Below are 19,177 nucleotides of genomic sequence, written 5' to 3'. Positions count from 1 at the left end.
TTCCATAAAAAAGTAACACAATCAGTTTATTTTTTATGCAGGACCGCAATACTGTGATGCATTACTTTTAAAAGTAACTTTATGCATCACAGTGTGTCATTGCACGGGGAACAAACTGAACTAGCTTTTGCTGAATTTTGCTATTGTTTTCGGTGTCAATAGTGGTACAGAATCTTCACCCTTAAACGATAAATCTCATACGTGGTCATAAAACACTGATAGGTCAGAAGACCTCCACTTTATTTATGAACCACTGAATAAACACACTCAACGATCTGAACAGTACTGCAGAGGTGAAATCCATTATTGCTCAGGACTGCTGTAAGGGAAAGGCTCAGGGACACAGGGTTTATCCACCAGCATCACAGAACCGGACAGATGAGGAAGACACTCCAAATATACAAACTCTTTCAATCCAGTCAGCATCGCCATGAATCCTCAGGGATTGAAGCGTCAGCTCACCTTACACAGGACCTGCACTATGTCACTCGATCTCTTCACTACACATGTTGGGAGCTACAGGTCCGTGTCAAACGCAGTGATTACTGTAAGCTAGCAGATATCTATGCCAGGTTATCTTCTCGACAGCACGTCACAGCTCAGCTGACAAAAGCCATTAGTAAGATGACTTGCCATAACTCCCACCAGAAATAACTTCATCTAACTGAAAACAAGCCAGAAGATCGAGTATGTTCACAGAAAAGTAGCACGCATCAGATATTCTAGATGTCCACTGGGACAGGAGAGAGACGCAAAGGCCTTATCGACAAAGCTCTGGTTATAAATTTCTTTAACATATCGGACGAGCAAGCATATGCTACTTATAGGAATACCGCTGAATATCGCTCGGAGAGGTCAAAGGGCTGTGAAGGTCAAAGGTTTCATCCTCCCCTCATCATAAAGTGCATTATCATCTTCTCCATGGCCATACCATCCAGATGGCCAAGCAAGCTAAAGACAGCTGTGTTAAGCATCTCGGGAAAGAAAACTGCCATAGCGCATATTTGATTCATCTTTAAGACATCATATTTCAAAAAGGGAATCATTAGCCTGACTTTTGAGCTGCGCCTTTCTAGTGCAACAGGAGAGATAATATTACAAAACTAATTATTAGATCACTTAGTCAGATTTAGTGTCGAAGATTTTAAAGAAATCGTCACTGTTTACTCTCTTGAGTAGGGATGCAACCATACCATGTTTTCAGAACTGAAAATTCTAAATATCCGATTCCATTTTTTTTTTTTTATAGAATTTCTATACTTCTGTGTGTTGACCTGATCATCACGTTGTAAAAAAAAAAAAACAAATGAAAAATATATAATCAATCTATGACAAAAATACTATTATAAACTAGGTTAGTGGATAATTCAGCAGCAAAAGATACTTTAGAAAAATCATGAGTGCATAATTATTTTATCAAATCTGAACATTTAGTGAAATAGTATTTAGCGGGGAACAAATAAAAGTGAATAGTGTAGGACTAGCCTAAATCTGGTGAAATGTTACACATTGCTCTTTGTATTGTTGTAAAATGCATTCATGAAATACAAGTAAATATAAATATATACTATCAAATTAATTTGGATCGGTCTCATCTAACAGCAGAACACGCCTGTATCGGAGCCGATACCGAGAATCAGATCGATGCATCCCCACACACGAGCTTGTGTGGTTAATTATTGCTATTGGGGCAATTAATTGGTATTAATGAAAGAGGGAATAGGGATTGCACTTGTGTATGCATTTAACTAGTATCGGCACAAACAATCTCCATCAAACAACGATCTGCAGTCAGTCCAGATTTGTGTTAATAAAAGAGATGCTGGTGGAGGGTCTGAGCGAAGGAACTGATCTGGAGGTCATTATTCATGATGACAGCGTGAAGGAAGCTTGCCGTCTTGTTTGTTTCCATTGGCAGCCGAGCGTGAGCAGAAAGCCAGAGAAGAATCTGAACTCAGGCTAAAGATCAGACGTTCAGTAATTGTGCTTGTTTAACCTTCTATGGTACGGTGTTGTCATCTGACCACAGACCATTTTTCTTTCAATTATGACTGTTCTGACAAAGGATCTTTTTAATACAGACTACTAATAACAACAAACACAGGTTTTTAAGTCTCTTTCTGAGACTGCAGGGACACACAAGCTCCAACTATGCATATAAAGTATGTCTCTAAACTTCTTTTACAAATTTTTTGTGAAATTTATTGTGAAAAACACTATATAAATAAATGTGAATTGACTGAATTTTGATCAAATGCATGCAGATCTACACACACACATTCTATGAAAAAGTGTAAGCAAAATCATTGGCTCTATAGTGAGAAGTCTGTAGCTGATCCAACTGTTTATACCAATTAAAAAGAAGCATGCATTTGATGAATCAATCCACAAACAAACAATACATTTGAGAAAAAACTTGTTTGATATTTTTTCAACTTTTCGTAGAAATGAAAGTAATGAAAATAATGAAAATAATCAGAGCATGTGGCAAAGGATTATGTAAGAAGTAATAGTAAAAAAAAAAAAACTCAGTTTAATGTCAAAGCAGATAAAAAGATTATCACAAGAAATAAAATAATTTAATCATTTTGCAGAACCTTTTAATCAAAAGCGATTTACAAATGAGGACAATAAAAGCAAAAAAAGTGCTGTGACAATTCCTGATAAGTCTAACGCAGTGCACGTAGAAAGTTGTTTTTTTTTAATTTTCAATGTTCTGTTGCATGTCATGCTGCTTGTTAAGGTGGCCAGTGCAGTTTATGTTGCCCTTTCTGAAGTGTGCCGCTGATGGCTCATGCATCAGTTTAGAAGACTTCAGAAGACCAGACAACGTTTCCAATAATGCAGGGTTTTCAAAAGAGGGTTCTTGGGAAACTGCAGGAGGTTTTTGAGTTCATGAAAAGATAATAATGGAATACATCAATTACTAGGAATGCACAGTTTAATCAAATCTAAATTGCTTAGAGAATATCAACATGCACATCCCCATACTATAGAAGTTAATGGGGACCAGCAACTGTTTGCTTACCCACATTCTTCAAAATATCATCTTCTGTGATCAGCAGAAGAAAGAAACTCATACAGGTTTGGAACAACATGAGGGAGAATAAATGATGACTCAATATTCATTTCTGGCTGCAATATGCCTTTAAAGGTCATTTGCACCAAAGACAGTTTAATAATCTTTCTAATTCTATGAGAATAGGGATGATCTATAATGAATCAACACAGCGGAACGATATCTTTGCAATCACTTTCAGAACCATTGTTTTTCAAGCTGATGAACAATAAAAACATTGACAGCCAACCGCAAACACATTCTGCTTTAAAGAGCTCAAGTATTTAAAACGACAGATGACAAATGTGTAGCTCACTCTTGTAATAAACATTATCATGCGATGATGTGGGTGCTAATATAGTCACTGTTATAGTTATTGTTCTTGGTGTTGAACAGCGCTTTGTATTTATTTATATATTATTATCATTCTTCACCTAAACACCAGTGAGAATATGACACGGAAAGAGGTTTGGCTCCACTTTAAAGTCAATGCAAGGACTATTTTTGTATTTTTGTACTCATTTTGACAAATGAAAGGTTCTGTTTGGATCTCAGTCTCTTAATTTAAAATCCCATTCTTGAGCCTTTATTTACATTTCTCTGGGTTTTTCTCATCTATCAGCAGCTGCTCGTGCCCCAAACCACCACCTGATCGTTCCCAACATGCCAGAAAGCACAGAGAGAAGGCGAGACCGCTCACCCATCTCTCACACTCTTATAAGCACAGTCACAGATTTTAGGCTTTTGTTTGTGTGAATGTAAACAAACCCGTTCTACCTGCAGTGTCTCACAAACATGCGACCGTCCCGTTATTCTGGCCTGAGTCTCCAAGTCCTCAGTGACAATACTGATTTCTCTGCAACTCGTCACAAGCGTCTTGTCCACTGTACTTAATTTCATTACGCTTCTCCAAATTTGCGCCACTGTCTCCCTGCACTGGCTAGACGTCTAATTAACATGCTAAACACTGAGAACGAGGAACAGGCCCTCATTCAGTCAATAGCCAACAGGAGGAATGTGTCCACATCTTCGGCCTGTTCTGTATGATAACATCAGTCTCGGAGCAGACACCGCCGTGGGCCACAAGACAGACGTTTATGGACGACTATCTGCTCAACTGATCAACACGAAAGCCTCAGAGACCAGCCAACCTGTTTATCCCCCCACAGCGGGAGACGCGAACCCTGCATTTCAACCTGTGTAAATCAAGCCTATCAGTGGCAGAGAACATTACCTCAGGTACTTTGAGAAAGGCTCTGTCAGGTGCTCCGATTGAGATCTCACAGGAGGCTGTGCAGGAAAGTCTGAAAGGCTTTTAATGTTACTGTGTTTTCAGTTTTTCTATGAGGTGTCGGCAACAGTCTCATCTGCTATCTGTGCATATATTTGCACATCATAACTATGTGCAGACGTTTTAATTCATGATTTTTTGATAAATAACAGACTCCTGGATTCTCCAAGACCAGGATTGGGAACCACTGCTTTAGAGGCATGGAGTGTATTACACTGAAATGTTTATTTAAATACATTATTATCTGAAATTGAACTACTAACAGTGATGTTATTGTTAACAGAGAACATTTTTGGTCATTGAAATATAACTGAAATAAAATTAAATAAAATGAAAATGTTAGATGATAACCGTAAACATTAAATTAGAAATGTTGCAAAAGACAAAAAATAAATACTATATATAAATATTAAAAAGTGATGATAATAAAAATGACAAAAACACATCAAGCAAATCACTAAAACTTAAAACGAAATATAAAAATAAAAGCTAACTCAAAATATGAATAAATACTATAATTGTATAGCTACAAATAATCCAAAATAATAATAATAATTACTAAGTTACTTCGGAGTAACAAGCATAAGGATGGGTTCTGCAAAAAATGCAGCGGATGTTAAAGCCATTTATTGTGTTTCAGCTTTAAAAAGAGAAAAACACAGGTGTGGTTTGATTTCTATGCCACATCCATCAGATTAGAACACTGCAATTATTAGCTATTATTAATGCATACATTTGTTTGTTAAAACACCTAAAAATCCTTAATTCACACAGCAAAAGTGATAATGTAATAAAGTCCTTTCACGTCACCATTTCGCGTTTTGTTAGCCTGACAGCTTGCCATTATAGGCCTGTAGGTGGCACTTGGGCTTAATTAAACCAACTATAATCATTTAATCAAACATTAAACAGTAGCTATATCAATATGCAGAGCGAAAACAAGAGAAAAATGAACACTACTCACAATTAACGCATCTTCTGGTGATCAGTGGCTTCTCCTCGTGTTTTGTAGTCAATTACCAGCCAGTTTTTTAAGCGGCGCGATTCGATTTGTAAAATGAGACACACCTAGGATCTAGATCTTTAAAGAAATGCAAATTCGTGTGTGCATCCGATCTACTCTGCGTCTTTTTAACCATTTCACGCTTGTTTAAAAATAAAAAGATAAAACTGCAAACAAACAGTGGTTATTGTAGCTTTCATCCGATTATTGCGCCACTTTATAAGTCTTTATCGTAGCGAAATTGATTACCGGAAGTGCTCGTTGAAGCAGTGTATCTTTACTTCCGTTTGACCTTGTTCGCACAGGCGACTTCTTGAAAAAATACAGGAACACCTTGAAATATAAAAGGTGTAGGATAAGAGTTAAGACAAATTATAATAATAATATTTACAGCATTTTTGCTGACATGATCAATTTACAGTTTGTATTTGCTTTAGATGGCAAGTTTGTTCTGCAATGAATCTTTTCACAAAACACAACCCAAAAATACACAATTCAAAAATAAAAAAAAATAAACCAAAAATAACCAATTCAAAAAAAAATAATGGGTTTATTTTTAAACAATTCAAGAAGCTGTGGGCATCTACAATTACTGAATTTCCTCCATTTAATTTGACTCTAATTGTATCTTTTTCTTTTTTCTTTGTAAATTAATTATTAATATGATCAGATGTTCCTAGCCCAAACTTATGGCTCTGGATTCAGCCAATCAGTGCATTAACAAGCACTTTAGCAGTTTGAATTAAAAACTATCAAGTAGGCTATTTAATACACAAAATTTGATGAAATCAGAATAATGTTTAGTGCATTCACAAATAGCTTCCTGTAGCTGACCTGCATATCTCATTCAGTCTTTGACTGACCACCGCAAGTGAAACACCCCTCGACTTTGAAAGTAGGTTTTGTAGTACAAACACACACACACACACAACAGAGAATTTGTGAGGGCCACTTCAATTTTTCTGATCCGTCATCTCTCACACATGCACTCTCTTCTATGATGGACCTTCTTTGTAAACCTCTCCTGGATGGTCCACTCTCACAAAAAATGAGATGTGTTCTCCAGGGAGTGAGACTAATGAAATCAGGCGACCGGGGCCGGGGCCCGAGATGTGCTCTCAGAGAATGAGGCCCTTTTGGCAGCCTGTGGCGCTTTTAGCTGGAGCAGCAGATTTCTTTGAGGCCGAGGCACCTCTACAGAGGGCTCTGTGCATTAACAATACTGTAGCTCAAGCACATTACTGCTGCTGTCCACCACCAGGATTGTTCTCCCTTGTTAATATTTTGCCCTAACAGTGCTTTTGATTTTATTTTCATTTTTCTGCTCCTTGTCCAGAATCAGATTAGGATCGATTGCCGCGCAAGAGTACGGCGCGCTGTCGGACAGCGTCAGTCCTCTATGGAGAGTATTCAGGCGACTAAATAGAATTGTTTGCCCTTAGATGTCAAATTTCCTCAGAGACGAGAATGTCAATACCAATTAGATTGTCTGCAGCCGTGGCTCAAAGACCCCTCTGCGCTTTTTTATGTTTGTCCACGAGAGCGGTAGGCTGCAAAATAAGCCATCTCGCTCTCAATTCAGTTTCACAACGGCATTAGGCTAACTCTATTAGCCGGCCCGGGGGTGTGGCTCCGGGGATGCTGGGCGGACGATGTTCTTTTACTCGGTCGCTTGGCATCTGATGAAAGGTCAGTGCCTGCTGAAGTGGGCAGAAAGTGAATTAATGAACAAATGTATTTAGGAAGTGCGCAGTCTGAGTGTGGTCTGTCTCCATCGGCGGCAGTGTTCTGATGCGATAACATGACGAACACGTTTAGTAGCTGCGCACCAGGCGTCCCAAAGCCCCTTAAAGGGATAGTTCACCCAAAAATGAAAATTCTTTCCTTCGTTCATCTTCAGAACACAAATTAAGATATTTTTGATGAAATCCAAGAGCTCTCTGACCCTCCATAGACAGCAATGCAACTGAAATGTTCCCAGGTCCAGAAACACAGTAAGGACATCGGTAAAACAGTGCATGTGACATCAGTGGCTCAACTTCAATTTTGCCAAGCTACAAGAATACTTTTTGTGTGCAAAAAAAACAAAAACAAAGTCTGACAGTAATCAGTGTTGAGCACTACTGTAAGGTTAACCCTGCATGGCTTCAAAATGATTAACAGTTGAAAACATTCATTAGAAATTTAGAAACATAATCAAAAAGGAATCTAATGTAATCAATTACAATACTTAGCTACACTACTTATTACATTTTAAATAGAGTAACTTGTCATCTGTAACATCTTATATTTCCAAAGCAACCTTCCCAACACTGATTAAGGTCTTATGCACTATGAACTCAGTCATGTAGTGTATGAATTATATAAGGTTATATTGTCATTAATAAACAGAGACTGATGGCCCCTCCCCCTATGCTGCGTAATTAAAGCTGTGACAGTTGAGTGCACTTTTTTAAAGTGCACTTTTTCTTTTGGAATTTTCAACTATAAAAAACAAAAAACACCAAAAACCCCAGAATAGTGCAAAAGTGCACATTTGGGACGCACATTTCCAGTTTTATGGAACTGCTCACACCATAAAGTCAGGTGACTATAATTACACAGAAAATGGAGTGGCCAAGCAGCATTTTTCAATTTTAATTTCAATAATTCACATTCATATGTTTAAAGTTCTTTGATGTTTGTTAATTGTGACATGACATGTAGGTAAATAATTGAAATATTTAATATTTAAGCATTTACTATTTTGATTGTTTTTATTTTATTTAAAGATTTAAATTTGACATTTTTACGACGTCTTTTATTGTTTTCATCACCTCAATGAACACGAGTTTGGAAAACCTTGGCATTGTGTAATGTTAAATATACTTCATGATGTTGACAAAGAGTGGAATATACTTTTTATGAGTTAGGCCCAAAGTAAGCAAAAAAGTAGTCTGAATGCATTAACTATTACGTTACAGACTAGATTACATTACAATGAGTTTTGTGACTGACATTGATTTCAAGGTTCACATTTAGATTTTATCAGTTGTTACTTCCTCTGGGAATCAAACCCATGACCCTGTTTGAATCAGAAGCTGAAAGAAAGCTAAAGAAAACAGAATTAGCCCATCTTTAATGTGAAGGCCTGTAAAAGCACAGTTTCACTGTTTCACATCTGCATCAAAGTCCTTCGCGACAGCGCTGGTGAGCAGCCAAGAACAACAGCTTTCAATGCCATCCTGTGAACAACGTTATTAGATTGATCTCAGCTCAGCAATTAAAAGGATGTCAACAGTGAATATTTAAAGTGCTTTATTCACCTTGGAGGAATATGGAGAGATGCACGAGGTCAGTATTTTGGCCTGATCATTTAAGAGCTCTAATCACAACAAATCCAATCATTATAAAAAGCCTCCAGTTGAACTGCGCTGCCATAGACTGCCATGTGCTCTTTGCTTAAGACTTGACAAATTGATCATTTGCTCAATAATCTTTAAAGTCAGAGAAGCCCAAGGCATAACTAGCTAGTAACAGAGTGCACATCACTTCCATTGGGCTTTAGTATATTGTAAAGATGCCGTGCCTCTCTGATTTACTGTAGACAGGCACATTTTTTCTTTGTTGTTGACACATTTATCTTGTTAGTACTCAGTCTGCTGAATCAGAAGATCGTGTGACTCTTAGAGGTATTGCTTTCAACCACTACGGGGGGCATTAATTGATAAAGAAACCTTTTTAACTTGCTTATTTATCAACAGAATGAATGTTAATTGACACAAATATTACATAGATGCTAATATCTGCCATTTAGTTCACTGTGGTTTATTGACAATTATTGACACATGTATTTCAAACATCTAGCAAGTATTTACTCTTTGGTTGCATTAAGATATATATAATATATTCTTGGGTTAGTAAGTTTTTTGTTGGTTTTTCAAAGTCTCTCTGGCTCACCAAGGCTACTTTCATTTGATCAAAAGTACAATGTAAAATATCTGTTTTCTGTGTGAATATCTTTTAAACTGTATTTATTTATTTTTTTAATTTTCAGCATCATTACTCCAGTCTTCAGTGTCACATGATCTTCAGAAATCATTCTAATATGATGATTTACTGCTCAAGAAACATTCCTGATTATTATCAATGTTGAAAACAGTTGTGCTGCACAATATTTCTGTGGAAACTGTGATGCATTTTATTTTTTAGGAATCACAGATGAATAAAAGTTCAAAAGAACAGCATTTGTGTGAAATAGAAAACGTTGATACATTATAACTGTCTTTACTGTCACTTTTTATAGCCATAACAGGTCATCATTAATCCTAACAAAATGATTCAAGCTCACTTTAAAATAAAGCACTAAACTAAACTGAAATGTGAGTTTGGTGTCATAAATTAACGGTGTATTAAGATTTCTTTGGTGCATGGGAACATATAAAAGCATAACCCAAATCACATATTTTAGTGCTGGACTCATCTCTCAGTTGAGACAGATCAGTATATCTGTTGTATCTGCTGACTGCTAATTGTTTTCAATCTGTTGGATTAAATGCAAGGTCGTTTTTCAACTCCAATTTATTCTAAGCAAAGTAAATTATTTCTTTGAAGCCGCTTGACTCGTCTGTCCTGACACATGGAGCATCAACTGCTTCAGCCTAAAAACACACACACTGGAAAAACACAGAAGTCCAGATGTTTGCTGCTGGTACGGCTGTCCAGAGACGTGGAGGCTGTGTCTGTGCATTAATGAAGCTGGACATTCATATCTGAATCTGATAGAGACCATATGCTGCACGATGAGATACATTCACCGAGTCACATCTGGACGTAATATCGTGACGATGTTGCCACCTTCAACAGATGAGCGATTTAAGAGCAGTTACTGCTGAAGAGAAAGCAAACCCTGAGGCACTGATCAGGTAGGTCAAGGTTTACCAGACTGCAGTGTTCACTATTGAAACCATATATAAAAAGCACTGTGCTGGAGTGAAGGATTGCAGGCCAATTATGTAATCATTTGCCAAATGGAATGGAAGCGTTTGTGACTGATTCTTTTGCTTGGACGGCTGATTAATAATGCACTCTGGTCTTTGGCAATTACTCAAAAGAAAAAAACTATTTAAAGAGATATACGGTGAGTCTTATTGATGTATTCATTCTCTAATTACCCTCAACAAATGGAGCGAACACTGTGTCTTCACAAACAACCAGAGTGATTCTAGCTGTAATCAAGCTGAGGAAATGGTGCAGCGTTTTATCAGGAGATGAAGAGTTTGTGCACTTAAAACAAACAACTAACAAACACCTGTGAAGGGCCTTTTAAGAATACAGTGTGTCTGCTTTTTTTCTTTCTTTCTTTCCTAAAGCAGTATCTTTTGAGGGCAGAAGGCTTTGTAATGGTAAATAAACTTTAAATGAGCTTCAAAAATAATTTTTTTACACCAAGTCAAGTCACCTTTATTTATATAGTGCTTTTAACAATGCAAATTGTGTCAAAGCAGCTTTACAGTATTATAGAGGAAAATAGTGTGTCACCAGATGGCCCATATTACAGTAACAAAGACTAATGAAACCTTTATTTTATGGTTTGATGAAATTGTTTGCATGCAATTTGAGTGAAGGTTGAGTGAATACTTTTTTAAAATATTTTTTTTGCCTCACCCTCAGCTACTGTATTTGAATCAGCTCTCAAAATAAACCCACGTATGTCTGAGGAAAGAGAGAGGCAGAGAAACAAGGCCTTGATCGTATTCGTGGTCTACACATGTCTCTCAGAAGAAGTAAATCTGATTTGATCCAACAGTTGAGCACGCAGACGCAGGAGGGAGGGAAGCTAGAATTAAATGGAAATAATGTAAAGACTTGGAATGCTTCAGTTTAAACTAGCCATGAACTTATGAACCTCATCTCCACCTGACAAAATCGGTTTCCCCCCTGACATATTACATAAGGAGCTTGTTGCAAATCACACAAGAATGCAACAGATCAGAGCCGTCCGTCTGTGGGCTTTGCAAACTGTTGTGTCTCTGTGCAAACGTAGAATGTGAATATTTCAGATCAGTTATGCAGGAATTTGAATATTCTAGCCTGTAAAAAAATTTCTGAAGACTGCTACAAGAAAAACCTGTTAATTGCATGGTAAGTTCCCTATACTGTATGTTAAAACCTGACATTGCATGTAATTTTACAGTTTTTGGAAGTAAAAAAAAAAGAAAATGTAAAAAAAATCACAAGCAGTCACATTATAATTTACAGTTAAAAGAAAAATGTAACTTGATATTCCCAGAATTCCCCGTGACAGCTCAAATTTAATGGTTTTCATTGAAATAACTTTGTTTCTTAGTTTTTTTTTTTCAGTTACTGTTTGTACATTAGTGTTTTATGTTACAGTTTATGTTGTTACATTAACAGTGTCGTGTTACCATAATGCTGTCTTGTATTTGTGTGATTGACACATCTGTATATTAGCATAAAAACTGCTTTTAATTTTTTTCCCCATAACATAATAACAAACTTAATAATAAACAATTTAATAAAAAAGTAAAAATGTTTCCCTACATCACAAAAGCAGTCATCAGTAGCAAATATGTGTCCCTGCAGCACAGAAGCAGTCATCAGTAGCACAGGTATATTTGTAGCAACAGCCAACAATACATTGTATGGGTCACAATTATACATTTCTCTTTTATGCCAAAAATCATTAGGATATTAAGCAACGATAATGTTCCATGAAGATATTTCGTAAATTTCCTGCCATAAATATATCAAAACTTAATTTTTGATTAGTAATATGCATTGCTAAGAACTTCATTTGGACAACTTTAAAGATGATTTTCTCAATATTTAGATTTTTTGCACCCTCAGATTCCAGATTTTCAAATATTGTCCTCCTAACAAACCATACATCAATGGAAAGATTATTTATTGATGATGTATGAATCTCAATTTCGAAAAATGGACCCTTATGACTGGTTTTGTGCTCCAGGGTTACATATAGCATATGCTTTTTCACTGTAAATCTGTAAAATCTAAAATGTTGTTTTTATGGAAACGTTCTGGCAACATCGTCTGCTGGATTTAACTGTAAATGTTTTACAGTGTGCAGTGTCTAGTGTAGGCATGTTCAGCAGTTTAAAACAGTGTTCTCCAGTGTCCCTTATAGACTGTATAGGCAAATGCACAGTCAACTTCATTCACAGAGCCAATCTCTAAAACATTCGAGTGAGGGTGACGGCTCATGGATGTGTTCTGTCCGTTTAGCTGAGATGAGTTTGACAGGCTTTAGTCTGTTTCTATTTCTGCATTCCGTCCAGCAGGAGCAGCAGCGCCGACGAACCAGAGCTGCTTCTCCCTGAGAAAAAGCCCTGTTCCAGCCATCTGCTCTGTGTGTGTGTGTGTGTGTGTGTGTGTGTGTGTGTGTGTGTGTGTGTGTGTGTGTGTGTGTGTGTGTGTTGGCCACTGATACACAACATCACATTTCTTCACCTCAAAGGACCAGAGCTTGATTGCTAGACAGTCTCCAGTCGTATACAGTACTGGTGCAGTAGCACTTGTTTTATGGAAAGCGAGAGGCCTTGGTGTCTCTTCTTTTATTGGTCTGTTTCCTGCACTGGAGGGTGCAGTGGCAGCCCAGTTTGCTCATTGATCTTTCATCAGGTCATAGAGTGAACTGGAGGCGAGGAATGGTCGGCTTTTTTATGGCAGCTCACTGGAGCCTGCCTATGATTGTTCCCAGTTTCTTCAGATTGTTTTGTTCGAAGGTAAAGCAGAGGACTCCTGACATTTCACGGAGCACGTAGCAGCTTTACACTGTCGGTAGGTGGACAATGGCTTCTGGATTATTTGTGCACGAGTGTGTGTGGATCTGTGGGCATGCCAGGATTGGTTTCTAAAAACCGAGTGAAAAGTGTCAAAACAAATAAACCCATACTAAGATTCAAACACACAGCTGAGTTGAAGAGGCCACGAGAATATGTGTGTGTGTTCGGTGCAGTGCTAAGAAGATGACTTTGAAATTGTAGCCCTTTAAAATTACATGAAATCATTGTAGTTAGTAATGTCATCTGCTGTATTACACATTTTAAATAATCTAATTTGATCCATTTAGGATTCCTTTTGACCTATCTCATTAATCATATAGATTTGAATAGGATAATTTTGTACCACATTAATATAAAAACAGAAAGAGATGTGTGTTATATTTAAAAATATACAAACAAATATATACATATGATTGCTAAAGACTGTGTGTGTGTGTGTGTGTGTGTGTGTGTGTGTGCTCGTGCAGAGGCTGCAAACTAATCTGGACACGCTAATACCAAATATTGCAGTGTGACTGGTTGCTGCTTACCAGACTCAGGGGTAGATTGCTAAAGACGGGAAAGAAAGCTCACTCTAGACCATCAGATCAGTTTTCAGTGAACCCTGAATATTTCATGCAGCAAGTCTTACAGTAGAAACCCAGATGGGCTATTGAAATGGAAAAGCTACATGTCCATAACTCACACCCCTCCTTTCACCCAAAGGGACAAGCTTCAAGAATGATGTCTGGATCATGTTTCTGGTCACACCAGCCATGTGGTTTGTAACCTCGTGGCACTGAGTAAATTCAAAGATGTGATTGCTTCGCTATTATGGTTATGATGCAAAGAGTTATTATAACAGATCTCGGTGTTCGAGAGTGTTTGGAGTCAAATGTAACTGATACCTAAAAAGCGCGGGAAGTTTGACTGCACATCTCGCCAGAATTCTACTTCTCGGTGTCATTGATCCATATGTTTATATATTGATCCAATTTAAAGCAGAAACAAACATTTTTATCATTTGTACGTATTATTGTATTAATTGCATTAAATTGTTTTTAAAGTTATTTATTCATAAATCAAAAATGGACAGCGGCATTTCAATTAAACAATGAAAACATTACACATTATCTAAAAGTAAAACATCAAATATCGTCTCTCTGAATTGGTAAACCTCAGATAAGAATGAATTCGCTAATTTTGAGAATTTCACCAAACTTCGGTGTTGCGCATGCTGCTGTGTTTGAGCGCAATTCATGCATAATTTGCTATTTAATTTACTAATGCTAATATAAAAAGTCCGATCAAATTTGAAATTAGAGTTGACATAAATTAATCGTATTTTCCTTGTCATCCGTTCCTAGCAGAACCTGTTTCAAGCATGGAGGCCTTGACAATAAGGCAAAATTATAATTCATATTACAAACGCCCACATCCATAAAACCTCATTTAAATGTACCTAGTTTAAGTTTACTGGCTGAGAGCAACCTGTTGATATTCCCGATTGAGAGGATCAGTGGAGAGGAGGGAATTCTTTTCACCAAAGCTAGAGAATGTAGCCTACACTTTTCACGGCTTCATTTCAACTAATTAGCTGCACTACTAAGTGAATGTATGGTAATTCTATAGATGAAGCCTATTTTTATTAAGTTTATAGCTATCACAAAGAAGGCGAAATGTTGCGTTGAATTCATCTTTAATAGACTTAAAAACGTAAAGGTCTGCACAAAGAAAAGAGTGTTAAAAATAAGTAGGCTACCCTAATTAAGTAATTATTTAAATGGTATGTAATTACATCAGAAATATGTTCTCTAAAGTGAAAATATTTTGTGCGTGTGTGCCGTTTATTCAACCATAGCTTCAATATATATTTAAACTTTCATATTTTTCACATCTTACCAAACCGTATATTATGAAAGTGCATATTTATTTATTTTTTTTAGAAATAAATGAAAATATTTAAAAGTGATATTTTTGTTAAAAGCACATGACAATTAATGAGTCCTTTTTAATGATATTAATTGTTTTTTGTGTTTTAATTTGAACACATTTTCTGTCGATTATAACCGAACAACATTCTACGTGGCTGTATGTTTCACCTAAACATATCATTTATCCACATTTAAACTATATTAAAAAACAGTTAAATATATTTAAATATATATAACATCACAAAAATTTAGACTGCACGGGACACTAGAAAGTATATACATCTAATGCATTAATTCATCCTATTCACATGTTCAGTGCAAATTCTCATCTTTCTTGTCTGGCATCATTCCCAGGTTAAATGAATACTTTTTTGCCGTAAAACTTCCAGCTGGGATTAAAATAAAGCATGCCAGTCTATTAATCGACATTATCAAAGACTCGGTCAGGTTATTATCTCATCGTTGGCTGCAGTCATAGAGGTTTCCTTCGACATAATGAAACATGGGCTCTAGTAGCCTGCTGGTTACTCCAAGAGGAAAATAGGGAAGTCTGTCATAATACGCCTTCGCCTGCCAACTTAAAAGGCTTGTTGAGAAATGACTCCCTCTAACCGGGAGTGTCTTGGGTCCAGTGACCCGCATCGGACTGGAGTCTCAAAATCTCATGACATAAAACACTTTCCTACGAGAGCAGAGACGCGCAGGACCGGCAAGTATATAGAACAATGTTGGCGCTTTACAATTTCGCTTTACTTTCGTTGTTTGGTTTGCGTTCATTGAGGTTCGCTTCACCGTGCATGTACGAGCGGCGTTTTGCTGATCATTTTATCATGTTTAATCCGGATTTAGGGTGAAGTAGCTCACGGGTTCCAGACAACCTGGCTCCAGCAGTCTAATCTATGGGCTGAGGGCTGTCTGTTCGGGCAACGAGACAGGTGTAAATCTCTTTGGCAATCTTTGCTTTTTGATTGCAGGAGTCATATCTGGAGGGTAGGGAATGGATCTGAAATGGATCATTAAAATGTTAGTCACATTTGTTACTTGTATGCTGATAATAAAATTAGAAGTTCTGCTGTGAGGATCATATATTATTGTGAAATTTGACTCTATTGGACTAGTTTGTATCAATAAATGTATTCCTTAATTAATTTAATAAAATGCATGTTCATTGTATCATTTAAAAATAATTAGATTCTTGATTTTTGAAAGCGGGAGCTAACATTGAATAATGTCATCAAAGCAAGTTTAAACTAACTTTTTTTTCCATTTTGTGACATTTGCGTTGACTTTTAACACCAAGTGGTAGTTTACGACTATACAGCAAACTATTACCAGCATCCTTAATGTATTTCAGAAGTTATACTGGATTGCACGATCACGCTGTTAACTGCTTCTCTTTCGTCTTTATGGACTCTAAACAGAATGCCGCAGACACTTCCCTCATTTACTAATTTCTTTCCACTGTTAATGTAGCAAGCATTTGGTGCAAAAGGCAAGAGAGGAGGTGTGTGTGTGTGTGTGTGTGTGTGTGTGTGAGAGAGAGAGAGAGAGAGAGAGAGAGAGAGAGTTGGTGCCATGCTTGATTACGGCTTGCTCCCTGAAGATGGCGAGAAAAATGAGATAATGAGGTCCTGTGATTACCTTTTTCCCATGGACTGGAGCTGTCGCCAGTTCACAAAACCGCACTGTACACAGGCACAGCGATACTCACTTCTCATTTAACACACACAAAAGCTGATCCCCAACAACAAACTGGGGACCGGGGACAAATCATATAATGTCCACCCTTATCCAATCGCCACTAATTAACTGGAATCCCACCTTCCTCGTTAATACAGCGACCAATTCGTTTTCTATGTATGTCAGAGGTCCATAGGCCACAGTCGGTCGCCAAGGACATTTGTGCAGCTCTGCAGCCTCTTTGTAGGCCGTGGATCTTATTAGTTCATGACCCCGGTGTTGAGAGGTTATGGGCTCTTCGCTGCCTAATCGGATTTTAATTGGTTTGTTGAACAGCGCGTTGGATGTCTGAATGGGATGGACGCTGAAATCAGAGAAAGTATGAGTTTGTTTGTTTTGATTGGAGAGTCAAACACAATTATTTTGTGTCGTTTATGTGAACCTACATAAAGGTGCATAATGAAAGGTCTATAAATGGGTATTTCGAAGTTGCTAAATACTTAGATACTAAGTTATTAGTTTATTTATTTATTTATGTACGTTTGTTTATCTAGAACTAAAAGTGTCGTAAATTCGGATTTGCTTCCAAAAATTATATTAGAGAAAATATTTCAGTAGAGACATAATATGATCAATGCTGACAGTGGTTTGAAAGGAAAATAGATTTTATTATTATTATTATTATTATTATGGTCTTACATTGTCACGTTAAAAATTGCTCCAGTTGCATGACTGCAGTTACTGTAGGCCTACAAGACCAGCGCTTAGACCTTGAACCACATCATCTATGAATGATGTAAGTTACCATTAATGACTAGATCTCTAAAATGCCACCTGCACGCAACTATTTTACAAAAAGGCAATTTTGTAGATTTCATACAATGCGTGTTTTAAATGCGCAGCGCAAAACTTTACTAGAACACCCCTAACTCCATCAATTTGAAAACACTTTTTATGAGCCTTTGCTGGCAATTTCACTGTTTGGTAATGTTTTCACGCTGTAGTCTAGTGATAGAGAGACGTTTGGAGATTTTGGCCTAAGTTCAACACCTTTGAATTTGAAATCTCTCGTAAGGAAACGATTAGGTTTTCAGGTTGACCTTTGTGTGGTTAGGATACCGCGTTAAAAATCTCTGTATTACCGTACACAGGTGTGAGTGTTTTGCATAAAGTTGTGAAAAAGAAATGAAAACACTCTCTATTCCCTTTTAGTGTGTCAGTGAAAAACTAGAAGTCACCGGACTCGGCTGTCATTATTGCACGTTTAGACGAGAGAAGTTTATTCTTTAGCTCTCTTCCATCGTATTTGGTGCTTTCTGCTCCAATCAGGTTCGCTAGACTCTGAAACACTCCCCCTTTTTCATGCAAAACAGCTGTGGGAACTTTAATACACGAAAGCTCAAAACCGCAATCGACTTCCTTTCGTTTTCAAGTCCCTTTACTTCAGCCATACGGAAAATAGATAAACATTCAAGCCCTTTAACATAAAGTAAGGGCTGGATATTTTTTAACACACTTTACATTCAGCGTGATGTGCAATTTAACATACCAAAAAGAGGCTCGTACCCATTAAAGCATCTCTGATACAAACAGCGACACAATATACATAAATAGAATCGGCAATTTTTTATAATTATATTAAAATATAAACTACTTTTTGGCGAGACAAAGTCTATATTTTTATACTCTTGAGAGAGAAAAACATCTAAAAAATTAGTAAAACAGGTAGATTATTTTATGAAAGATTCTAGAATCACTTAGCATTGAAATGAATGGTGCAGAAAGTAATGGATGGACTCCTGTGCAACAGCTCTTCTTCAGCTCTATCAGATTCATTGGTTCGTTAAATGACAGACAGATAGTTATAATGGACATGTGGCAACCTCATCTAGTAAAATAGACAACATACACTTCACACTAAAGCAGATTACACTGATTATGGAGGACAAGGTTATTACAACCTCAAGAAGCTTCATTACAGGAGCAAATATTTACACTGAACATAACAAGATTAGATGAACAAGCTCTTTAAATGAGTTAATCAGTGTAATAGTTGCAGCTATAGTTCCCATGTGTGGACTTTACCATTCACACACAGTATACTCTGGAATTTCATATTTAGCTTGTCCATTATTTAATTTTCTTGATCCAGTTGGGACAGTCCAGAATTATCTGTATACAAGCTTATATACAGGGGTTATGGAGACTGTTGGGAGACCACAAATCAGCAACATGTAGTTTTTCTTTTAAAATTATAATAATATATATAATATATAATGCAGAGAGGGATTTTGCAGGGAGAGCAGAAATGAAATATAAGAAGCAGAATGCAGATGAAAATATGTGTACATGCTCTAAAGGACAAGACTTAAAAAAACAACCTTACCACAACATAGCATTTATGAAATAAAAATGTGGGTGTACTGG

This window comes from Cyprinus carpio, chromosome A5 (assembly GCF_018340385.1).
Source record: "Cyprinus carpio isolate SPL01 chromosome A5, ASM1834038v1, whole genome shotgun sequence".
Classification (NCBI taxonomy): Eukaryota; Metazoa; Chordata; class Actinopteri; order Cypriniformes; family Cyprinidae; genus Cyprinus; species Cyprinus carpio.
This window is presented reverse-complemented; position numbering follows the sequence as displayed.